We start from the raw sequence: 22,277 nt of genomic DNA, 5'->3' as shown, positions 1-22,277 counted from the left end.
TGCCTCTCTCTTTATATCGTAGACTTGATTTGAATAAGTTGACACCTACTGAAATATCTTTGCAAATGGCTGATAAATCAACTGCTATACCTGTCGGTATTTGTGAGGATGTGCCTGTTGTGGTTGCAAACGTTACTATTTTAACGGACTTTGTTATTCTTGATATTCCCGAGGACGATAGTATGTCTATTATTCTTGGAAGACCTTTTTTGAATACTGCAGGGGCTGTTATTGATTGCAACAAAGGCAATGTCAGTTTTCATGTTAACGGTACTGAGCATACGGTACACTTTCCGAGGAAACAACCTCAAGTTCATAGTATCAACTCTATTGGAAAAATTCCATCGATTATTTTTGGAGGTTTTGAATTTCCTCTTCCTACTGTCAAGAAGAAATATGATATTCTTATTATTGGGGATGTGCATATCCCCGTTGAGGTAACATAGTGTTATTCAAAATTTCTCCGGTTCCATGTTAGTCGGAATGAGTTTGTTAACAAGACTTGATCAACCTTGTTAATTGATTCCTTTTGATGAGAATGAGATGGATGAAATTAGAAAGCACAACCTTCTGTACCCTCCTTCTACTTTCTGTTATTTAGTTGAAATAAAGTAAAAATAGTATTTTCCTATCTGTTTTCTGAATTATCCGTGCAATATAAAAATACCCCGAAAATAAAAATTCTCCAAATGCCCTGAAAATGGAATATGATTTTTCTGGAATATTTGAGAATATCTGGCACTGAGAACACATCAGGGGGAGCAAGCACCTGGCCACGAGGGTCCAGGGCGCGCCCCCTGCCTCGTGGGCCCATGGTCGCTCCCCTCCACTTATTCCTGCACCCACACACTTCTTCTTCCTCCCAAAAAATCACCATCCAGCTCAAGCACGAGTTCTAGCTGATTTTTCTACGATTTTCGATCTCCTTGCTCAAAGCACCTCTCTCAAAACTGCTTGGGGAGATTGTTCCTTGGTATGTGACTCCTCCATTGGTCCAATTAGTTTTTGTTCTAGTGCTTTATTCATTGCAAATTTGTGCTGCCTAGGTGACCATGTTCTTGAGCTTGCATGTCAAATTTATATGGTTCCAAGTAGTTCTAATGCATGATAGTCTCTAGGCACTTGTAGGAGTAGTTGCTATCAATTTTGTTGAGCTTGGTTCACTTTTATTTGAAGTTACTAAAATTTTCAGAAATTTTTCAGAGGAAGAAATATGTTTAGGAAAATGTTCCATGGTGGCCCTTCAAGGAAGCAAGGACCCAGGCTCGCAATGCGCGATGCCGATGATGAGCCACCAAGGAACGCTCCAGTGCGGCCTTGTGAATGGCTTTCAGAAGGCTTTATGGATCGAGCAGGAATCAAGGAAGAATTTAACGTGTATTTGCGTAATGCTGATCTTGTGAGCTTCGAGGGAGAAAAGTGCAGCCAGTACCACTATCTCACTAGTTCATTTGTGAGGAGGTTTGAATATTCATCATCACGTAATTCTCAAACTGTCCTATTTGATCTCTATGAAAAATCTTACACTATGGACTTAGAGGATTTTACCACTGCTTGCAAACTTCCACAATGGGGTAGTACTAGTGAACCCCGCAAATCTGAATTTAGAGAATTTCTTGCTAGTATAACTGTGGGGGAATCTAGAGACATAACACAAGCTACCATAGGGAGCATTCATTTTCCCGCTATACATTATTTTGCTCTCTTCATAGGTAGGTGCATAAATGGTAAGGATGAAGCATGTCACATGTGTGTCCCTGACCTCAGTATTCTTAGGAGTGCTTTGTTAGGAGACAAATCTTATAATTTGGGAGCCATTGTTGCACGTAGGTTGCATCATAATAGATTTAATGGAGATTTCTTTGGTGGAATTTATGCAACTCGCTTAGCTAATTTTCTTGGTGTAGACATACGTGAGGATGATATTGAGTTGCCTCCTACTTATTTAGATTATGAGGCTATGGTTCGTCATCAGTTTATTGAGAGAAATGAACAACCTCTCCAGTACCGACTAATCTTTGACAGACGACGCACCTATCGAGTCGCTCTTCCTGCTTCTGCTTTCTTTGACTTTCAGGCAAAAGGGAGATATTTTATAACCAGAGAGGAGGCGGAGGAGTATAAGAGGAGGGCTGAGATAGCTCGCCTCCAAGCTGCAGCACACGATGCAATGACCGCTGCATCTCAGTACGACCCCAAGTACAACTATGGATATCCGCCAGGCCATCCGTGGCAATAAACCAACTTAGGCCAAAAGCCTAAGCTTGGGGGAGTACGTATTTCTCACCGACATTATATTTATGTTCACACACTCATTGCTAGATGTTGGTGCTCATACTTTTTCACTGTATTATCCATGCTAGGTTATTTTTTTTTTTGCTTTCTTCTTGTGTGTTTAATAAACCTTAAGAAAAACCAAAAAAATTAGTGTAGCTTTTAGTTAGTTTACTTTTCTTGCTGTAGTAGTAATAATTAAAAAGAAAACCCAAAAAGATTTCCTGTTCTTCTTTTGCTTGTTGGGAGCTTTCCCGTGTAAATAGTTTTATTTCTTTTCTTTCCCTTGGGGGTCGATAGGAGAAGACCATGATTAAATTGTTGAAGTGGCTCTTATATGCATTATTGTTGATTTGACCAAGAGCCCATATTGCCTTGTCTTCTCCTGCTTATTGAATGCTCGCAGATTCCAGCTTAGTCCAATGCACGTGCACTCTTATTATTTTCACATCGTTCAGTCGTGCAAGTGAAAGGCAATTATGACGATATATGATGGACTGACTGAGATGAGAGAAGCTAGTATGAACTCGACCTCTCTTGTTTTTGTAATATGATTAGTTCATCGTTCCTGATTCAGCCTATTATGAATAAACATGTTTGCAATGACAATTAGAGATCACAGTTGCTCGTGCCATGCTTGATTAGCTAAGAGTTATAATGGTTTACCTTGCGTGCCAACATGCTATTAAAATGGTTGTGATGTGGTATGATGGGGTGGTATCCTCCTTTGAATGATTTAAGTGACTCGACTTGGCACATGTTCACACATGTAGTTGAAACAAATCAACATAGCCTTCACGATATTTATGTTCATGGTGGATTATATCCTACTCATGCTTGCGCTCAATGTTTATTAATTTTAATGCATGTTCACGACTGTTGTCGCTCTCTAGTTGGTCACTTCCCAGTCTTTTGCTAGCCTTCACTTGTACTAAGCGGGAATACTGCTTCTGCATCCAATCCCTTAAACTCCAAAGTTATGCCATATGAGTCCACTATACCTTCCTATATGCGGTATCTACCTGCCGTTCCAAGTAAATTTGTATGTGCCAAACTCTAAACCTTCAAATGAAATTCTGTTTTGTATGCTCGAATAGCTCATGTATCAACTAGGGTTGTCCATATCTTCCATGTTAAGCGGGTTATTCTCAAGAGGAGTGGATTCCGCTCCTCACTCACGAGAAAATGGCTGGTCACCGGGATGCCTAGTCCCATGCTTTATGCAAATCAAATCAAAATAATTGCAAACAAAACTCCCCCTGGGACTGTTGTTAGTTGGAGGCACTCGTTGTTTCGAGCAAGCCATGGATTGATGCTTGTTGGTGGATGGGGAGTATGAACTTTACCATTCTGTTTGGGAACCGCCTATAATGTGTGTAGCATGGAAGATATCGCCATCTCTTGGTTGTTATGTTGACAATGAAAGTATGCCGCTCAAAATATTATTTATCTCTATTTCAAAACCGAGCTCTGGCACCTCTACAAATCCCTGCTTCCCTCTGCGAAGGGCCTATCTATTTACTTTCATGTTGAGTCATCACCCTCTTATTAAAAAGCACCAGCTGGAGAGCACTGCTGTCATTTGCATCCATTATTATTAATTTATATTGGGTATGACTATGACTGGATCTCTTTTACCATGAATTACAATGTCTAGTCAGTCCTTGATCTTTAAAGGTGCTCTGCATTTATGTTTTGCGGTCTCAGAAAGGGCTAGCGAGATACTATCCTATTATATCATATCATGATTGTTTTGAGAAAGTGTTGCCATCCGAGATTTATTATTATTGCTCGCTAGTTGATTATGCCATTGATATGAGTAAACATTAGACCTAAGAGTTATTGTGAATGTGGTTAGTCATAATCTTTGCTGAAAACTTGAATGCCGGCTTTACATATTTACAACAACAAGAGCAAACAGAGTTTGTAAAAGTTTTTCTTTATCACTTTCAGTTTATCAACTGAATTGCTTGAGGACAAGCAAAGGTTTAAGCTTGGGGGAGTTGATACGTCTCCGTCGTATCTGCTTTTCCAAACACTTTTGCCCTTGTTTTGGACTCTAAATTGCATGATTTGAATGGAACTAACCCGGACTGACGCTGTTTTCAGCAGACTTTCCATGGTGTTATTTATGTGCAGAAACAAAAGTTCTCGGAATGACCTGAAACTCCACGGAACATATTTTTGGAAAATATTAAAAATACTAGAAGAAGAATCCACGTCAGGGGGGCCTCCACCTATCCACGAGGGTGGGGGTGCGCCTGCCCCCCAGGGCACGCCCCCTGCCTCGTGGGCCCCCTGACGCTCCACCGACCTCAACTCCAACTCCATATATTCACTTTCGGGGAGAAAAAAAATCAAGAAGAAGGATTCATCGCGTTTTACGATACGGAGCCGCCGCCAAGCCCTAAAACCTCTCGGGAGGGCTAATCTGGAGTCCGTTCGGGGCTCCGGAGAGGGGAATCCGTCACCATCGTCATCATCAACCATCCTCCATCACCAATTTCATGATTCTCACCGCCGTGCGTGAGTAATTCCATCGTAGGCTTGCTGGACGGTGATGGGTTGGATGATATTTATCATGTAATCGAGTTAGTTTTGTTAGGGTTTGATCCCTAGTATCCACTATGTTCTGAGATTGATGTTGTTATGACTTTGCTATGCTTAATGCTTATCAATAGGGCCTGAGTGCCATGATTTCAGATCTGAACCTATTATGTTTTCATGAATATATCTGAGTTCTTGATCCTATCTTGCAAGTCTATAGTCACCTACTATGTGTTATGATCCGGTAACCCCGAAGTGACAATAATCGGGACCACTCCCGGTGATGACCGTAGTTTGAGGAGTTCATGTATTCACAATGTGTTAATTCTTTGGTCCGGTACTCTATTAAAAGGAGGCCTTAATATCCCTTATTTTCCATTAGGACCCCGCTGCCACGGGAGGGTAGGACAAAAGATGTCATGCAGGTTATTTTCCATAAGCACGTATGACTATATTCGGAATACATGCCTACATTACATTGACGAATTGGAGCTAGTTCTGTGTCACCCTATGTTATGATTGTTACATGATGAACCGCATCCGGCATAATTCTCCATCACCGATCCAATGCCTAAGAGCTTTTCACATATTGTTCTTCGCTTATTTACTTTTCCGTTGCTACTGTTACAATCACTACAAAACCCAAAAATATTACTTTTGCTACTGTTACCGTTACTTCCATATTACTTTGCTACTAAATACTTTGCTACAGATACTAAGTTATCCAGGTGTGGTTGAATTGACAACTCAACTGCTAATACTTGAAAATATTCTTTGGCTCCCCTTGTGTCGAATCAATAAATTTGGGTTGAATACTCTACCCTCGAAAACTATTGCGATCCCCTATACATGTGGGTTATCAGTGCACTCTGGGTGCACTTAGCTTTTACATTTAGTATAATTTTCGAATTAAATTAAATTCCAGAAAGTATAGGAAATGTTTAAAAAACTTTGAAAATTAATAGAAAATAAACCGTAAGTCGGACGAAAATGTTTTCTACATGAAAGTTGCTCAGAAAAATCCAACGAATCCGAATACGTGGTCCATTCATCTGTCACATGCCTCTAACTATCTGAACATGGATCTTTCCCTCCGGTCATCTGTCTGACACAGGTCCGGAATCGGGAAAACATTCCCGGTTGACTTCCCCCTTCACCGGTATTGTGTAGCACCGCGTTAGAACACGTCTAGCTCTGCCTGTTGTCCTGTTATGCACTTGCTTGCTATGTATCTACTGTTCCCCCCCTCTTCTCTTCGGTAGACCCCATGACGGTTGCCGATGCCGCTGTGATCGACTCCGTCACCGACGACCCCTCCTTCTCGTCTGAGCAACCAGGCAAGCTCCCCCATTTGATCATCCCGATATCACCCATTTCCTTTCTCTCGTGCTTGCATTAGATTTTGCTACTGTAATTTTTTTCTCCTATTCTGATGCATAGCCTGCTTTTGTAACCTGCTTATTGTTACCTACCTGCTTATCCTAAACTGCTTAGTATAGGTTGGTTAGTGATCCATCAGTGACCCCCACAGTCCTTGTTGCCCCTGCTTCATCATTGAAGACCCGATCAACGGGATTGAAGACCAGGCCCCGACACCGCACATCACTTTCCCCTTAGTTGCTCGACACAACGGGGTTACTATTGAGTGCCGAGGGTGAGACCTCTACAGAACTTCTGATGTTAACCCTGTAGTGTAGCTATTCGGTCGTGGTCATCGAGGGTGATTCCGCCTTAACCACTTCCGATACGACTCTGTCATGCAACCCCTCAAGTGTGAACCTCGGGGGTGGTTCCTCTTACGTTCACCTTGATGATTACATCGAGTGGAATCCGTTAAGGGTGATTCCTCAGGTTTTCCTCTTGGTGTTAGACACACGGTTACTATGGTTACTATGACTTTACACTGAACGATGTTACTAAAGACATGTCGACCCTGAGGGGTACCCGCGCGAGCTTAATTGCGAGTGATGTGGAGTCGGGTTGACCTGGAAGGTGCCCGCGAAATAATTACGAGGCGTGGCCGGGCATTCCTAGCCCTTGCCGCAAGTCCTCGAGACGGGGCGACGGGGTCACATCTTTCGAGAGTCTCTGCTTGTTACCGCGCGTTCCTAATCCACTACGATTTGGGATAGGGCCTCTGGCCTGATAGCACTAACCATCACGTGGGCATAGTATGGGCGTTCTGCATCGTATACATCAGCCGAAGCTTAATAGACGTCAGCGAGTGAGCGGCGCGCGCTGGGTTGGACTGTGTAAGCACCCGCCTTGTTAAAGGAGGTAGCTAGGTCTGCTCACCGGCCGTGTACACAACGTGCAGGAGTTCCCGGGGAGATGGCCCATGACCCCTGGGGGCATAGGTTTAGTCCGGTGTGCTGACCTCTCTATTAAGCCTAGGTCGGGTTGCAGCGTATTGTTTGGCCGAGGCCGGGCATGACCCAGGAAAGTGTGTCCGGCCGGAGTTAATCGAGCATGGTGGGTAAGTTGGTGCACCCCTGCAGGGAAGAAAACATCTATCGATAGCCTGTCCTACGGTAACGGACACTTGGATTTGTATCCCGATCGATACAACTAGAACTGGATACTTGTGATCAGAATTGGATTGTGATGAGAAATGGATAGTATGGCTCTGGGATTGCTTTCTCGAAGGGAGTCGAGAAAGGATCTCTGGCCGAGGTTGATAACACTACTACTACTTTACTTTATGCTACTCTTATCTCTCTTCTGATGCTGCAAGATGCTTGCTATTGCTTGAAGATGCTAGTCTTCGATATGCTAGGCTTTCCCCTTCTCTTCTGGCATTCTGCAGTCCAGTCCACTGATACAGCCCATTTCATTGATACCGATGCATATATAGCGTAGATCCTTGCTTGCGAGTACTTTGGATGAGTACTCACGGTTGCTTTGCTCCCCCTTTCCCCCCTTTCTTCTTCTTTCCGGTTGATGTAACCATATGTCGGAGCCCAGGAGTCAGATGCCACCGTCGATGCCTACTACTACGTGGAGACCGCCGACGACCAGGAGTAGTTAGGAGGCTCCCAGGCAGGAGGCCTTGCCTTTTCGATTGATGTTGCTTTTGTCCTAGCCTTCTTAAGGCAAACTTGTCTAACTCATGTCTGTACTCAGATATTGTTGCTTCCGCTGACTCTTGTGTTTTCGAGCTTATGTATTCGAGCCCTCGAGGCCCATGGCTTGTAATATAAAGCTTGTATTATTTTATTTTGTGTCTAGAGTTGTGTTGTGATATCTTCCCGTGAGTCCTTGATCTTGATCGTACAAATTTGTGTGTATGATTAGTGTACGATTGAATCGAGGGCGTCACAGAAAATACCATCGCTCGTCCCCGACCGCCACTCATAAGGAAGACAATCAATAAATCATGCTCCGACTTCATCACATAACGGTTCACCATGCGTGCATGCTACGGGAATCACAAACTTTGGAACAAGTATTTCTCAAATCCACAACTACTCAACTAGCATGACTCTAATATCGCCATCTTCATATCTCAAAACAATTATCAAGTATCAAACTTCTCATAATATTCAATGCACTCTATATGATAGTTTTTATTATACCTATCTTGGATGCTCATCACTTAAGGACTAAAGTTTTAACCAAAGCAAATTACCATGCTATTCTAAAAGACTCTCAAAATAATATAAGTGAAGCATGAGAGACCAATTATTTCTATAAAGTAAAACCACCGCCGTGCTCTAAAAGATATAAGTGAAGCACTAGAGAAAAATTTTCTAGCTCAAAAGATATAAGTGAAGCACATATAGTATTCTAATAAATTCCGATTCATGTGTGTCTCTCCCAAAAGGTGTGTACAGAAAGGATGATTGTGGTAAATTAAAAAGCAAAGACTCAAATCATACAAGACGCTCCAAGCAAAACACATATCATGTGGTGAATAAAAATATAGCATCAAGTAAAGTTACCGATGGACGAAGACAAAAGAGGGGATGCCTTCCGGGGCATCCCCAAGCTTAGGCTTTTGGTTGTCCTTGAATTTTGCCTTGGGGTGCCTTGGGCATCCCCAAGCTTAGGCTCTTGCCACTCCTTTTTCCATAATCCATCAAATCTTTAATCAAAAACTTGAAAACTTCACAACACAAAACTCAGCAGAAAATCTCATGAGCTCCGTTAGCGAAATAAAACAAATCACCATTTTAAGGTACTGTGATGAACTCATTCTTTATTTATATTTGTGTTAAACCTACTGTATTCCAACTTCTATATGGTTCATAACCTCCGATACTAGCCATAGATTTATCAAAATAAGCAAACAACACACGAAAAACAGAATCTGTCAAAAACAGAACAGTCTGTAGTAATCTTCATCTTACGCAAACTTCTGGAATTTAGAAAAATCTACCAAACTAGGACGACCTAGATAATTTGTTTATTGATCTACTTCAATTGGAATCAGTATTTTATCACGTTCTGGTGATTTTTAACAACTGTTTTCGTGAGCAGAAAGTTTCTGATTTTTTCAGCAAGATCAAATAACTATCATCGAAGAAGATCCTATAGGTTTTACTTGGCACAAACACTAATTAAAACATAAAACCACATCTAACCAGAGTATAGATCAATTATTTATTCAAAAAAAGAAAGGAAATATATTGGGTTGTCTCCTAACAAGCGCTTTTCTTTAAAGCCTTTTAGTTAGGCATTGATAATTTTAATGATGCTCACATCAAAGACAAGAATTAAAGCACAAAGAGAGCATCATATAGTATATGAAAAACATATCTAAGTCTAACATACTTCCTATGCATAGGCATCTTATAGGCAAAAAATTATCAAGGCAAGCAAAAACTAGCATATGCAAGGAAGCGGAAAGAAACCATAGCGATCTCAACATGAAGAGAGGTAGTTTAGTAACATGAAAATTTCTACAACCATATTTTCCTCTCTCATAATAATTACATGTAGGATCATAAGCAATTTCAACAATATAGCTATCACAAAACATATTCTTAACACGATCCACATGTATGCAAAGTTGGCACTCTTCCAAAATAGTGGGATTAACATTAACTAAAGTCATGACCTCTCCAAACCCACTTTTATCAAAAACTTCATAAGATTGAAAATTCTCCAAATATGTGGGATCTAAAGTTGACACTCTTCCAAACCCACTTTCAATATTATTGCAAACAATATTATCAATCTAATATTCATCATGGGGCTTAAATAAATTTTCAAGATCATAAGAAGAATCACCCCAATCATGATCATTGCAACAAATAATAGTCATAGCAAAACTAGCATCCCCAAGCTTAGGGTTTTGCATATTATTAGCACAATTGAAATTAATAGAATTTATAGTAGAATCATTGCAATCATGCTTTTGATTCAAGGAACTATCAAGTATGGGTGCAATAGCAATAATCTCATGTTTAACATAAGGAACTATAGCAAATTCATCTCCATAAATATTGGCATCATGGCCATAAGAATAGCAAGCATCATGTTCATCAAGGGATATTTCAATCAAATCATCGGTATCATAATTATCTATAGATTCGTGCATATCATTATTTCCTTCCAAAGCAACGGTCATTCTCTCAATAAATTCCTTAACATAGGCATTATGAGCATAGTTTTCATAGCAATATTTAAGTATGTCGGAATTTTCAGATTTGTAGAGAGTAATATCATACTTTTCAATCAAAGAAGCAACTTCATGAGCACCCTTAAAAATGACAAATTCTTCAATTTGTTCGATATCATAGTAACTATAAACACCCTTTCCATAAGAAGATAAGATTTCATTATCATTAAACTCACATAGGTAGGGAAGGTGTTTTTCAGGGTTCTTAGAGCAACAAGTAAAATCATAAATTTCAAAAAGATTCCAAGCATACCATAGCAAACTATTTATTTGATACCATAAGAGCTTCCCCTTTTCAGACAAACGATGCCGCACAAAATGAGCATGCTCATCTAAAGATTTTCCCTCAACTAAACTAGTTGGGGTTTCAGCACGAGCACAAAAATGCAAGCAAATAGAAGGCACATGGAAACACAAACAAAAAGACATACGGGAAGAAGCCGAAGAAAAGGCAAAGGTGAAGTGGGGGAGAGGAAAACGAGAGGCAAATGGCAAATAATGTAATGCGAGGGATAAGAGTTTGTGATGGGTACTTGGTATGTCTTGACTTGTGCGTAGACTCCCCGGAAACGGCGCCAGAAATCCTTCTTGCTACCTCTTGAGCACTGCGTTGGTTTTTCCCTTGAAGAGGAAAGGGTGATGCAGCAAAGTAGCGTAAGTATTTCCTTCAGTTTTTGAGAACCAAGGTATCAATCCAGTAGGAGACCACACGCAAGTCCCTCGTACCTACACAAACAAATAAGAACCTTGCAACCAACGCGATAAAGGGGTTGTCAATTCCTTCACGGCCACTTGCAAAAGTGAGATCTGATAGAGATAATAATATAAATATTTTTGGTATTTTTATGATATAGATTGAAAGTAAAGATTGCAAAGTAAAAATAGATTGGAAACTTATATGATGGAGAATAGACCCGGGGGCCATTGGTTTCACTAGTGGCTTCTCTCAAGATAGCATAAGTATTACGGTGGGTGAACAAATTACTATCGAGCAATTGATAGAATAGTGCATAGTTATGAGAATATCTAGGCATGATCATGTATATAGGCATCACGTCCGCGACAAGTAGATCGAAACGATTCTGCATCTACTACTATTACTCCACACATCGACCGCTATCCAGCATGCATCTAGAGTATTAAGTTCATAAGAACAGAGTAACGCATTAGGCAAGATGACATGATGTAGAGGGATAAACTCAAGCAATATGATATAAACCCCATCTTTTTATCCTCGATGGCAACAATACAATACGTGTCGTTTCCCTTTCTGTCACTGGGATCGAGCAACGCAAGATTGAACCCAAAGCTAAGCACTTCTCCCATTGCAAGAAAGACCAATCTACTAGGCCAAACCAAACTGATAATTCGAAGAGACTTGCAAAGATAACCAATCATACATAAAAGAATTCAGAGGAGATTCAAATATTGTTCATAGATAATCTTGATCATAAACCCACAATTCATCGGATCTCGACAAACACACCGCAAAAAGAGTTACATCAAATAGATCTCCAAGAAGATCGAGGAGAACTTTGTATTGAGATCCAAAGAGAGAGAAGAAGCCATCTAGCTAATAACTATGGACCCGAAGGTCTGACGTAAACTACTCACACATCATCGGAGAGGCTATGGTGTTGTTGTAGAAGACCTCCGTGATCGATGCCCCCTCCGGCGGAGCGCCGGAAAAGGCCCCAAGATGGGATCTCACGGGTACAGAAGGTTGCGGCGGTGGAAATAGGGTTTCGTGGTGCTCCTGGATGTTTTCAGGGTATATGGATATATATAGGAGGAAGAAGTAGGGTCGGTGGAGCTGCGGGGGGCCCACGAGGGTGGGGGGCGCGCCCAGGGGGGCAGGCGCCTCCCTGTCTCATGGCCTCCTTGCTTCTTTCTTGATGTCCACTCCAAGTCCCCTGGATCACGTTTGTTCCAAAAATAACTCTCCCGAAGGTTTCATTCCGTTTGGACTCCGTTTGCTATTCCTTTTCTGCGAAACACTGAAATAGGCAAAAAACAACAATTTGCACTGGGCCTTCGGTTAATAGGTTAGTCCCAAAAATAATATAAAAGTGTTTCGTAAAGCCCATTAAACATCCAAAATAGATAATATAATAGCATGGAACAATCAAAAATTATAGATACGTTGGAGACGTATCACATAGCAATATATCAGATTGTGCAGTTCATACAAAATATCTGGATTTTTTTATCGAAGACCATGTCAGGGGCGGGGATGTATATAAGAGGGAGGAAGTACGGTGTTTTCCTGGGTATTTTAGGAAGGTGGATATTCATGAGGTGTTTTGCTTGGAGTGGATCCCTTGTGTGGGAAAAGTTGATGGCCTATTATGTTGGGTGAAAAAAGAGAAGTTGGAAATGAAGTCTTGTGAGAAGGGGAAGTACATACTGAAGTTGGTTTTGTGGGATGTGGTGCAAACTGAGTGAGCATTGTTGAATGTTTATGGAGCTGCTCATGATGAGTTTAAAACAAAATTCTTAACTGAGATGGTCTAGTTTTGTAACCATATTACTGTTCCCTATGTGATTTGGGGAGATTACAACATTTTAATGCATAGTGGGGAGAAAAAATTATGCATCACTCTCAATATACATATGTGTTTAATTAACTATGTCATTAACTGCCCTCAGAGAATTGCATATTAAGGGGGGTATGCATAGTTGGACTCATAAACATGCTCATTCAACTTTGGGGAAGTTGGGCAGACTCCTGATGTCTAGAAGTTGGAAGGATTTATTCAAACTAATAAATTGTAGGAAACTGGTGAGAGGTGTCTCTGATCATAATTCACTCTTGATGGCTACTGTGAGTGGTTTTACCCCTAAAACTAGAGAGTTTGGTTTTGGAATGGGATTTTTTTCTTCAGCCAACTCATTTCAAACCTGGATGGTGTTTTAGGGGGGGGCCCTAAAAATAGTGATCTTTTTTGTTCAGCCAACACATTTTAGGTTTGAAACTAGAGAGATCTCATGCAATGTTCTACCATCCATTATAATCCACTCTGGATGGTGTTTAACATTGCATGAGATCTTGCATCAAACTAGAGAAAAGAAAAAAGTGGGTGTTGTCATTAAGCTTGATTTTGAAAAAGCTCATGACAAAGTAGATTGGAAGTTTCTATTGGAATGTCACAAATTAAGAGGGCTTGACCCTATCTGGTGTCAATGGATTGAGAGTGTTCTATACAATGGTACAGTGGGCGTGAAACTAAATGGGAAGGTTGGCCCTTATTTTTAGAGCCATAAAGGGGTTAGGTAGGGGGCTTTCTCCTTTCCTGTTTAACCTGGTTGCTGATTGTTTAACTTAAATGGCCACAAAACCTCAATCCAATGGCTTGATTACTGGGTTAGCTAATGATCTAATTCCTAATGGCATTACTATTATGCACTATGTTGATGATAGTGTGTTGTGTATTGAGCATGATCCTGATAAAGTTCTTAACTCGAAGCTATTACTTTCCATGTATGAGCTTATGTTACTTATAAACATAAATTTCTAGAAAAGTAAGATTACCTGTGTTGTAGGAGGATGACTGATATCCCCAACGGTTTCAGATCTGAAACCGTTACTAAGGTTTGGAAGATAGCCTATTATCTTTCATAATGGTAGCGGAAATTGGAACACCGGGAAGGGCTTTGGCAAGATATTGTGAGAGCTAAGTACTTGAAAAACTATGTTATTTCTTCAATTCTAGGGAAGTTTACTAATTCCCCATATGCTAGAAAACTATTATGAAAGTGAATGAAATCTATATGGTGGGAAGAACATTTTCTGTGTAGTGTGGGATCTTACAAACCGTTGCTAAGGTTTCAGATCTGAAACCATTGCTAAGGTTTGGAAGATAGCCTATTATCTTTGCTCCTTTTAAAGACTGATATCCCCAACGGTTTCAGATCTGCAATTACCTGAGTGTTTGGTGAAGGATGGTCTAAATGTTAATATAAATGATTTTTTAGAAGGAGACTGACTCGAGAGCTTGGAGAGCAGTGGAACAAGGTAGTGGATACTGTGAGAGATTTAATCTTGTCCTAGGACCCTGATCAGATTGGTTGGGAGTTGGGGAATAGCAAAAAATTCACTACAAAAGTTGTGTATGAGTGGCACTGGTGTGATTATCGTTGGTAGTGGATACTTCTAAGAATCAAATCCTCCTGTGGCAGCTATCACAGGATGTTGTGTGATACGTCTCCAACGTATCTATAATTTTTGATTGTTCCATGCTATTATATTATCCATCTTGGATGTTTTATGGGCTTTACTATGCACTTTTATATTATTTTTGGGACTAACCTATTGACCCAGAGCCCAGTGCCAGTTCCTGTTTTTCCCTTGTTTCAGTGTTTCGAAGAAAAGGAATATCAAATGGAGTCGAAACGGAATGAAACCTTCTAGAGAAGTTATTTTCGGAAGGAAAGCAACCCCGGAGACTTGGAGTCCACGTCAAGAAAGCAACGAGGAAGGCACAAGGCAGGGGGCATGCCCACCCCCTCTGGGCACGCCCTCCACCCTCGTGGGCCCCTCGTGGCTCCCCTGACGTACTTCTTCCGCCTATATATATCCATATACCCTAAAACGATCGGGGAACAGAATAGATCGGGAGTTCCGCCACCGCAAGCCTCTGTAGCCACTGAAAACCAATCGGGACCCTATTCCGGCACGCTGCCGGAGGGGGGAACCCTCACCGGTGGCCATCTTCATCATCCCGGCGCTCTCCATGACGAGGAGGGAGTAGTTCACCCTCGGGGCTGAGGGTATGTACCAGTAGCTATGTGTTTGATCTCTCTCTCTCTCTCGTGTTCTTGAGGTGATTCGATCTTGATGTATCGCGAGCTTTGCTATTGTAGTTGGATCTTATGTTGCTTCTCCCCGTCTACTCTCTTGTAATGGATTGAGTTTTCCCTTTGAAGTTATCTTATCGGATTGAGTCTTTAATGATTTGAGAACACTTGATGTATGTCTTGCCGTGCGTATCTGTGGTGACAATGGGATATCACGTGATTCACTTGATGTATGTTTTGGTGATCAACTTGCGGGTTCCGCCCATGAACCTATGCATAGGGGTTGGCACACGTTTTCTTCTTGATTCTCCGGTAGAAACTTTGGGGCACTCTTTGAGGTTCTATGTGTTGGTTGAATAGATGAATCTGAGATTGTGTGATGCATATCGTATAATCATACCCACGGTTACTTGAGGTGACATTGGAGTATCTAGGTGACATTAGGGTTTTGGTTGATTTGTGTCTTAAGGTGTTATTCTAGTACGAACTCTAGGGCTATTTGTGACACTTATAGGAATAGCCCAACGGATTGATTGGAAAGAATAACTTTGAGGTGGTTTCGTACCCTACCATAATCTCTTCGTTTGTTCTCCGCTATTAGTGACTTTGGAGTGACTCTTTGTTGCATGTTGAGGGATAGTTATATGATCCAATTATGTTATTATTGTTGAGAGAACTTGCACTAGTGAAAGTATGAACCCTAGGCCTTGTTTCCTAGCATTGCAGTACCGTTTACGCTCAGTTTTACCACTTGCTACCTTGCTGTTTTTATATTTTCAGATTACAAAAACCTATATCTACCATCCATATTGCACTTGTATCACCATCTCTTCGCCGAACTAGTGCACCTATACAATCTACCATTGTATTGGGTGTGTTGGGGACACAAGAGACTCTTTGTTATTTGGTTGCAGGGTTGCTTGAGAGAGACCATCTTCATCCCACGCCTCGCACGGATTGATAAACCTTAGGTTATCCACTTGAGGGAAATTTGCTGCTGTCCTACAAACCTCTGCTCTTGGAGGCCCAACAACGTCTACAAGAAGAAGGTTGCGTAGTAGACATCAAGCAGTTTCTGGCGCCGTTGCCGGGGAGGTGAGTGCTTGAAGGTATATCTTTAGATCTTGCAATTGAATCTTTTAGTTTCTTGTTTTATCACTAGTTTAGTTTATAAAAGAAAATAAAAAAAAGGAATTGAGTTTGCCTCATACGCTTCATCTTTTTAATATCTTTCGTGAGTATGATGGAAAGGAAAATTGTGCCAACGTGTTAGAAGAAGAATGCATTAAAATGTTTGGCACTAAATCTTTGAATGATGAGCATGATTGCAATGTTGTTAGTATGAACTCCTTGAATATCCATAGTACTAATGATGATTGCACTAGTTATGATGAAAATGTCTCCTATAAACATGTCAATTTTTGTGGAGTGCATTGGGTTTGCAAGTACACACCAAATAGGGAAGATAGATATTGCAAGAGGCATAAGCATTTAGAAACAAAATTGTTGCAAGAAAGGCTAGATGTTTGTGCTGAAAATTTAAATTTTATTGGCCGTACTTGTGAACTTTGCAATGAAAGTGGTCATTTAGCTATCCGATGCAAATTGTTTCATGATCTAATCGTGTCCAAAAATTGTGATGAGTTGATTTCCCTTGCACATTATAATGAACTTAGCTTGCTTATGGGTTGCGAAGAAATGAAACATATAACTAGGCATCTTCCAGAATTTGCCCGTTATAAACTTCTTGAAGTTGAGCTAGAGGAAATTTACATGTATTGTGCGGTGAATTGTATTGAAAATCCTTATATTGCCAATTACATAAAGAAAAAAAAATAGAGGATGAAGAGAATACTAATGAAAGGGAAGAGACTTCCCAATATCCTCCTATTATTTCTTATGATGAATCAGGTAACAAGGAGGAGCCCTCTACTCAACCAATCTCATTAATAAGGAGCTCCAAAAAGAGGATTGAACCCACACATGATGTGGAGAAGAAGAAAAGAAAAAGGAAGAGAGGTAAAAAGATATCTCTCCCAAATAATGTTGCTCCTATTATTGATGTGCCTCATGAAAATGAATCAAAAATAATTGTGGAAGATGATGCACTTGATGATGATCTCGTTATGCCTATTGCTTGTTGTGATGATTATGATTGGGAAGATAATGATACTTCTTATGATCTTGAAAATCTTTTTGGCACTTGCTTGGAAGAATATGATAATTGCTATACTATTGGTGTTATCCATACTATTAATGATGAGAGTGATTATGCTTATGATATGAAAAGGCCCAAGCTTGGGGAAGCTATGTTTGATGAAGATGATGTTTTTGAGAATATATTTGCTGCAATTAATGTTTGTCCCAAGCTTGGGGATGCTACGTTTAATGAAGATGATATTTTTAGCCTCCCAAGTTTTGATATGCAAATTTATAATGATGATAGCATGCCTTCTACCTATGATGATTATATTGATGAAAGTGGGTTTGGAAGAGTGTCAACTTTAGGAAGTAATGATCCCACTATTTTGGAGGATGTTGAATCTTATAATATTTATGAAAGTGGATTTGGAGAGGTCATGACTTTATTTAGTGATGTATCCACTATTTCGGAAGAGGTTTCAATTGATTATGATGAGAACAAAGTTGCTACTTATGATGATTATTGTGATGAAACTTATGCTATAAAAATTAGTGATGATTATATTTATAAAACTTGTCGTGATTATGATTACCCTTTTTCTGAACATTACTCTTTTAATGTGTAAACAATTTATAGTATTCAAGTCTCTTATGAAACTCCCACTATTCCGAATGAGAAGAATTTTGCTTGTGTGGAGAGTAGTAAATTTTCTATGCTTGTAGATCATGAAAAGAATGCTTTAGATTCTGGTTATATTGTTGAATTCATTCATGATGCTACTGAAAGTTATTATGAGGGAGGAATATATGCTTGTAGGAATTGCAATAATATCAAGTTTCCTCTCTATGTGCTTAAAGTTTTGAAGTTATGCTTGTTTTACCTTCCTATGCAAGTTGATTCTTGTTCCCATAAGTTGTTTGCTCACAAAATCCCTATGCATAGGAAGTGGTTTAGACTTAAATGTGCTATTCATATTCTTCATGATGCTCTCTTTATGTTTCAGTTCTTATCTTTTATGTGAGCATCATTGAAATCCTCATGCCTAGCTAGGGGCGTTAAATGTTAGCGCTTGTTGGGAGGCAACCCAATTTTATTTTAGTTTCTTGCTTTTTGGTTCTGTTTAGTAATAAATAATCTATCTAGCTTATGTTTAGATGTGTTCTCATGTTTTAATTAGTGTTTGTGCCAAGTAGAACCTTTCGGAAGGCTCGGGCGAAGTCTTTATGATCATGCTTAAAAAACAGAAACTTTAGCGCTCACGAGATTAGCTTCAACTTTTTACTGAAGAGTGCTATTTAGTTGATTCTTTTTTCAGATGATTACTAGACAAATTCCTTAGGTCCAACAATTTATTTTAGAATTTTTGGAGTTCCAGAAGTATACGTTTGATACAGATTACTACAGACTGTTCTGTTTTTGACAGATTCTGTTTTCATTGTGTTGCTTTCTTATTTTGATGAATCTATGGCTAGTAAAATAGTTTATAAACCATAGAGAAGTTGGAATACAGTAGGTTTAACACCAATATAAATAAAGAATGAGTTCATTACAGTACCTTGAAGTGGTGTTTTGTTTTCTTTCGCTAACGGAGCTTACGAGTTTTCTGTTAAGTTTTGTGTTGTGAAGTTTTCAAGTTTTGGGTAAAGATTCGATGGACTATGGAATAAGGATGTAGCGACCAGACCTCAAATGGTCTGTGCTGCTATGCACCAGTGTCATCCCTGGATCAGTAATGCTGACACGCACAGTACAAATGGAGGATTTATAACAGAGTAGCAATCACACACTTATTACATCGAATATCTCCGAAGAGATTAAGTATGATAAACATGGCTTAAGGCCATCTAATAACGATAACAGCGGAAGACTTGGAAGATAAGTGAGTCCATCAACTCCAGCGGCATCACTGAGTATAAGACCACGACCTAAGGCACCTTACTCATCGTCTGAAAAGTCTGCAACATGAAACGTTGCAGCCCGGAAACGGGTCAGCACATAGGATATGCTGGCAATGTAACACATAGAGAATAATGAACAATAGTAAGGCTATACTACATGCATATATGGCTGGTGGAAAGCTCTATGGTTACAGTTTTTGCGAAAAGCCAATTTTATCCTACGTCAAAGGAATAAATTTTATTTAACTATCATGGTGGTTGTGAAACATTGAGATGGTTGACAGCATCTCAATCCCAATTAAATGTCATCAATACCCAACAAAATTAATTAGAAGTAACATAGTGATGAGATTCACATGATAATCCAGGTACTAGATACTCAAGTTGTCCATAACCGGGGACACGGCTAACCATGATTAGTTTGTACACTCTGCAGAGGTTTGTGCACTTTTCCCCACAAGACTTGATCTCCTCCGTTGGATTACTCGCACTACATGGTGTTTGAGTAACGGATGACCAAGACACAGTCTTTCAGAAGTGTTTGCACCTTACGTATGGGTAGACAGTTACACCTACTTTCCCCTACATCTGCTAGTCTACCACTGTAAGAGTTCACACAACTTAATCAACTATGCTAGAGCCCATAATAGCTTGCGGCTGCACACGGAAGTTTCTAGCATGAATAATCTTATGATCCCTTTGAACCTGGGTGGCGGTCCAAAAGAAAAACAGGCAATCCTGGAATACCCAGGTACCTCAATCCACCCAGATGTGAGTTTTAGTTGCCACCTTAAGTAAACCATTATTAACAATCTCACATCTGTCATGAATTTCACTCAAACCCAATCCACGTCTACGAGCATAGCATGGCAATAATAATAGCAACGTGGAAGTAACTCCCAAGGGTTTGATAAAAATACAGGTAATAGGTTCTACCTCAACTACTTCCCAATACCCACAATTTAATTAGATCCTAATCATGCAATGTTTGAGGATTGATCTAATGCAATAAAGCTGGGTAATGAAAAGTATGATCAAAGTGTTACTTGCCTTGCTGATGATCCGCAAAACCTAGCGATTCGAAGTAACAAGCGGCACACTCCGGGTACTCTATCGCAAACAAACAAACATACAATCAGTACTCATCTAATGCACAGGTAAAACTCGAATGAAAGATCCAACCAGAAAGTTCAACTTAAGAACTCCGGTTTGCAAAAAGAATCAACTCGAAAGAAGCAACGAAAGTCAAACGGCGAAAGAAAGTAGCTTCGTTTACTAATCTGGATCTAGGTCAAATTTTACTGTAGCAAAAACTTGTTTGAGTAGGTTAAACGGAAAGAGAATTTCGAGACGAAACTCTAGGCGCTTGAATTGCCTGATTCCGATAAACAAGCGAGAAGTTAAACAGAATCGAAGATTCGATCAGAAATCAAATCTGAGATAATCGCAGAAAAATCCGACGAAAAAGAAAAACGGACGAACGGTTAAAGAACGGACGTTCGTTAACAGAGAAAAACCGACGAACGCGTTCGTTGAAACGAATGGTTCGGTGAACGATCGCAAAATAATAAAACCGAAAAAAAACCGATCTAGGGTTTTTTTTAACGAAAGGTTTTTTTTAACAAAAACCGGCAAACCGAAAGGCATCGGGTATACCTCGTCGGGGCGGCTCCGGCGAGGCTCCGGCGGGGCGCGGGGCTCGGGGGAAGGGGAGGGGCGGCGGCAAACGGCGGCGGCGGCGGCTCCCGAGCTCACACCGGCGGCGGCGGGGCGGCAAGTGCGGCGGCGGCGGCGGGCGAGATGAGAGGAGAGAGAGAGGGGGTATATATAGGAGGGAGGGGGGCTCCGGTGGCTTGGGGGAGGGGGCAAGCCGAGCGGGAGGCGGCTCCCGTGGCCATGGCGGACTCCGGCGGCGGCGGGCGCGTCCTGGAGAAGGAGAGGAGCGCGGGCGGGCCGGCGCTCGGCTGGGCTGCGGCCCGGTCGGGCGTCGCGCGTTATTTTTTTTATAAAAACGTTCCGCGGAAAATAATTCGTAGAAAAATAAATAAAAGTCAGAAAAATATAAAATAAATTTTCCCCGTCTAGTTAGAAAATCTAGAATAGGGTGAACATTTTTTAACACAAAATAAATATTTTGAAAACATGCAATATTTTTAATGCAATAAAAATTGCAAATAAAATCCAAATAAATTCCAATAAATGATTTTAACATTTTTCCTCCAGTATTTCAATTGTTTTGGAGAAGTCATATTTTCTCCTCTCGTTTATTTTTAGAATGAAATATTTTCCGGAGAGAAAATAATTAAAACCAAAATCCTCGTCTTATTATTTGATGAAAATCAAATATGAAAATTCGAGAAAATCCCCAACTCTCTCCGAGGGTCCTTGAGTTGCTTAGGATTTATCGAGGATTTGTCAAAATGCAATAAAACATGCTATGCAATGATGATCTATGTATAACATACCAAATTGAAAATTTGGGATGTTACAAACCTACCCCCCTTAAGATGAATCTCGCCCTCGAGATTCGGGTTGGCTAGAAAACAGGTGGGAGTGGTCCTTCCGTAGATCTTCCTCTCGCTCCCAGGTGGCTTCATCCTCCGTGTGGTGACTCCACTGAACTTTGCAAAACTTGATAACCTTGCTGCGGGTAACTCGGCTGGCATACTCAAGAATCTTAACTGGTTTCTCCTCATAGGTCAAATCACTTTCCAACTGAATCGCTTCCAGTGGCACAGTATCTCTCAGTGGTATCTCAGCCATCTCTGCGTGGCACTTCTTCAACTGAGAAACATGAAATACATCATGTACTCCAGACAATCCTTCGGGCAATTCCAGCTTGTAAGCAACTTCTCCCATACGTTCCACAACTCTGTATGGTCCGATAAAACGGGGCGCTAACTTTCCCTTAACTCCAAAGCGCTTCACTCCTCGAAGTGGTGATACTCGAAGATACACTCGGTCTCCGACTTCGTGAACTGTCTCCTTTCGTTTA

The sequence above is a fragment of the Triticum aestivum genome, chromosome 5D (assembly GCF_018294505.1).
Source record: "Triticum aestivum cultivar Chinese Spring chromosome 5D, IWGSC CS RefSeq v2.1, whole genome shotgun sequence".
In the NCBI taxonomy this organism is placed as follows: domain Eukaryota; kingdom Viridiplantae; phylum Streptophyta; class Magnoliopsida; order Poales; family Poaceae; genus Triticum; species Triticum aestivum.
This window is presented reverse-complemented; position numbering follows the sequence as displayed.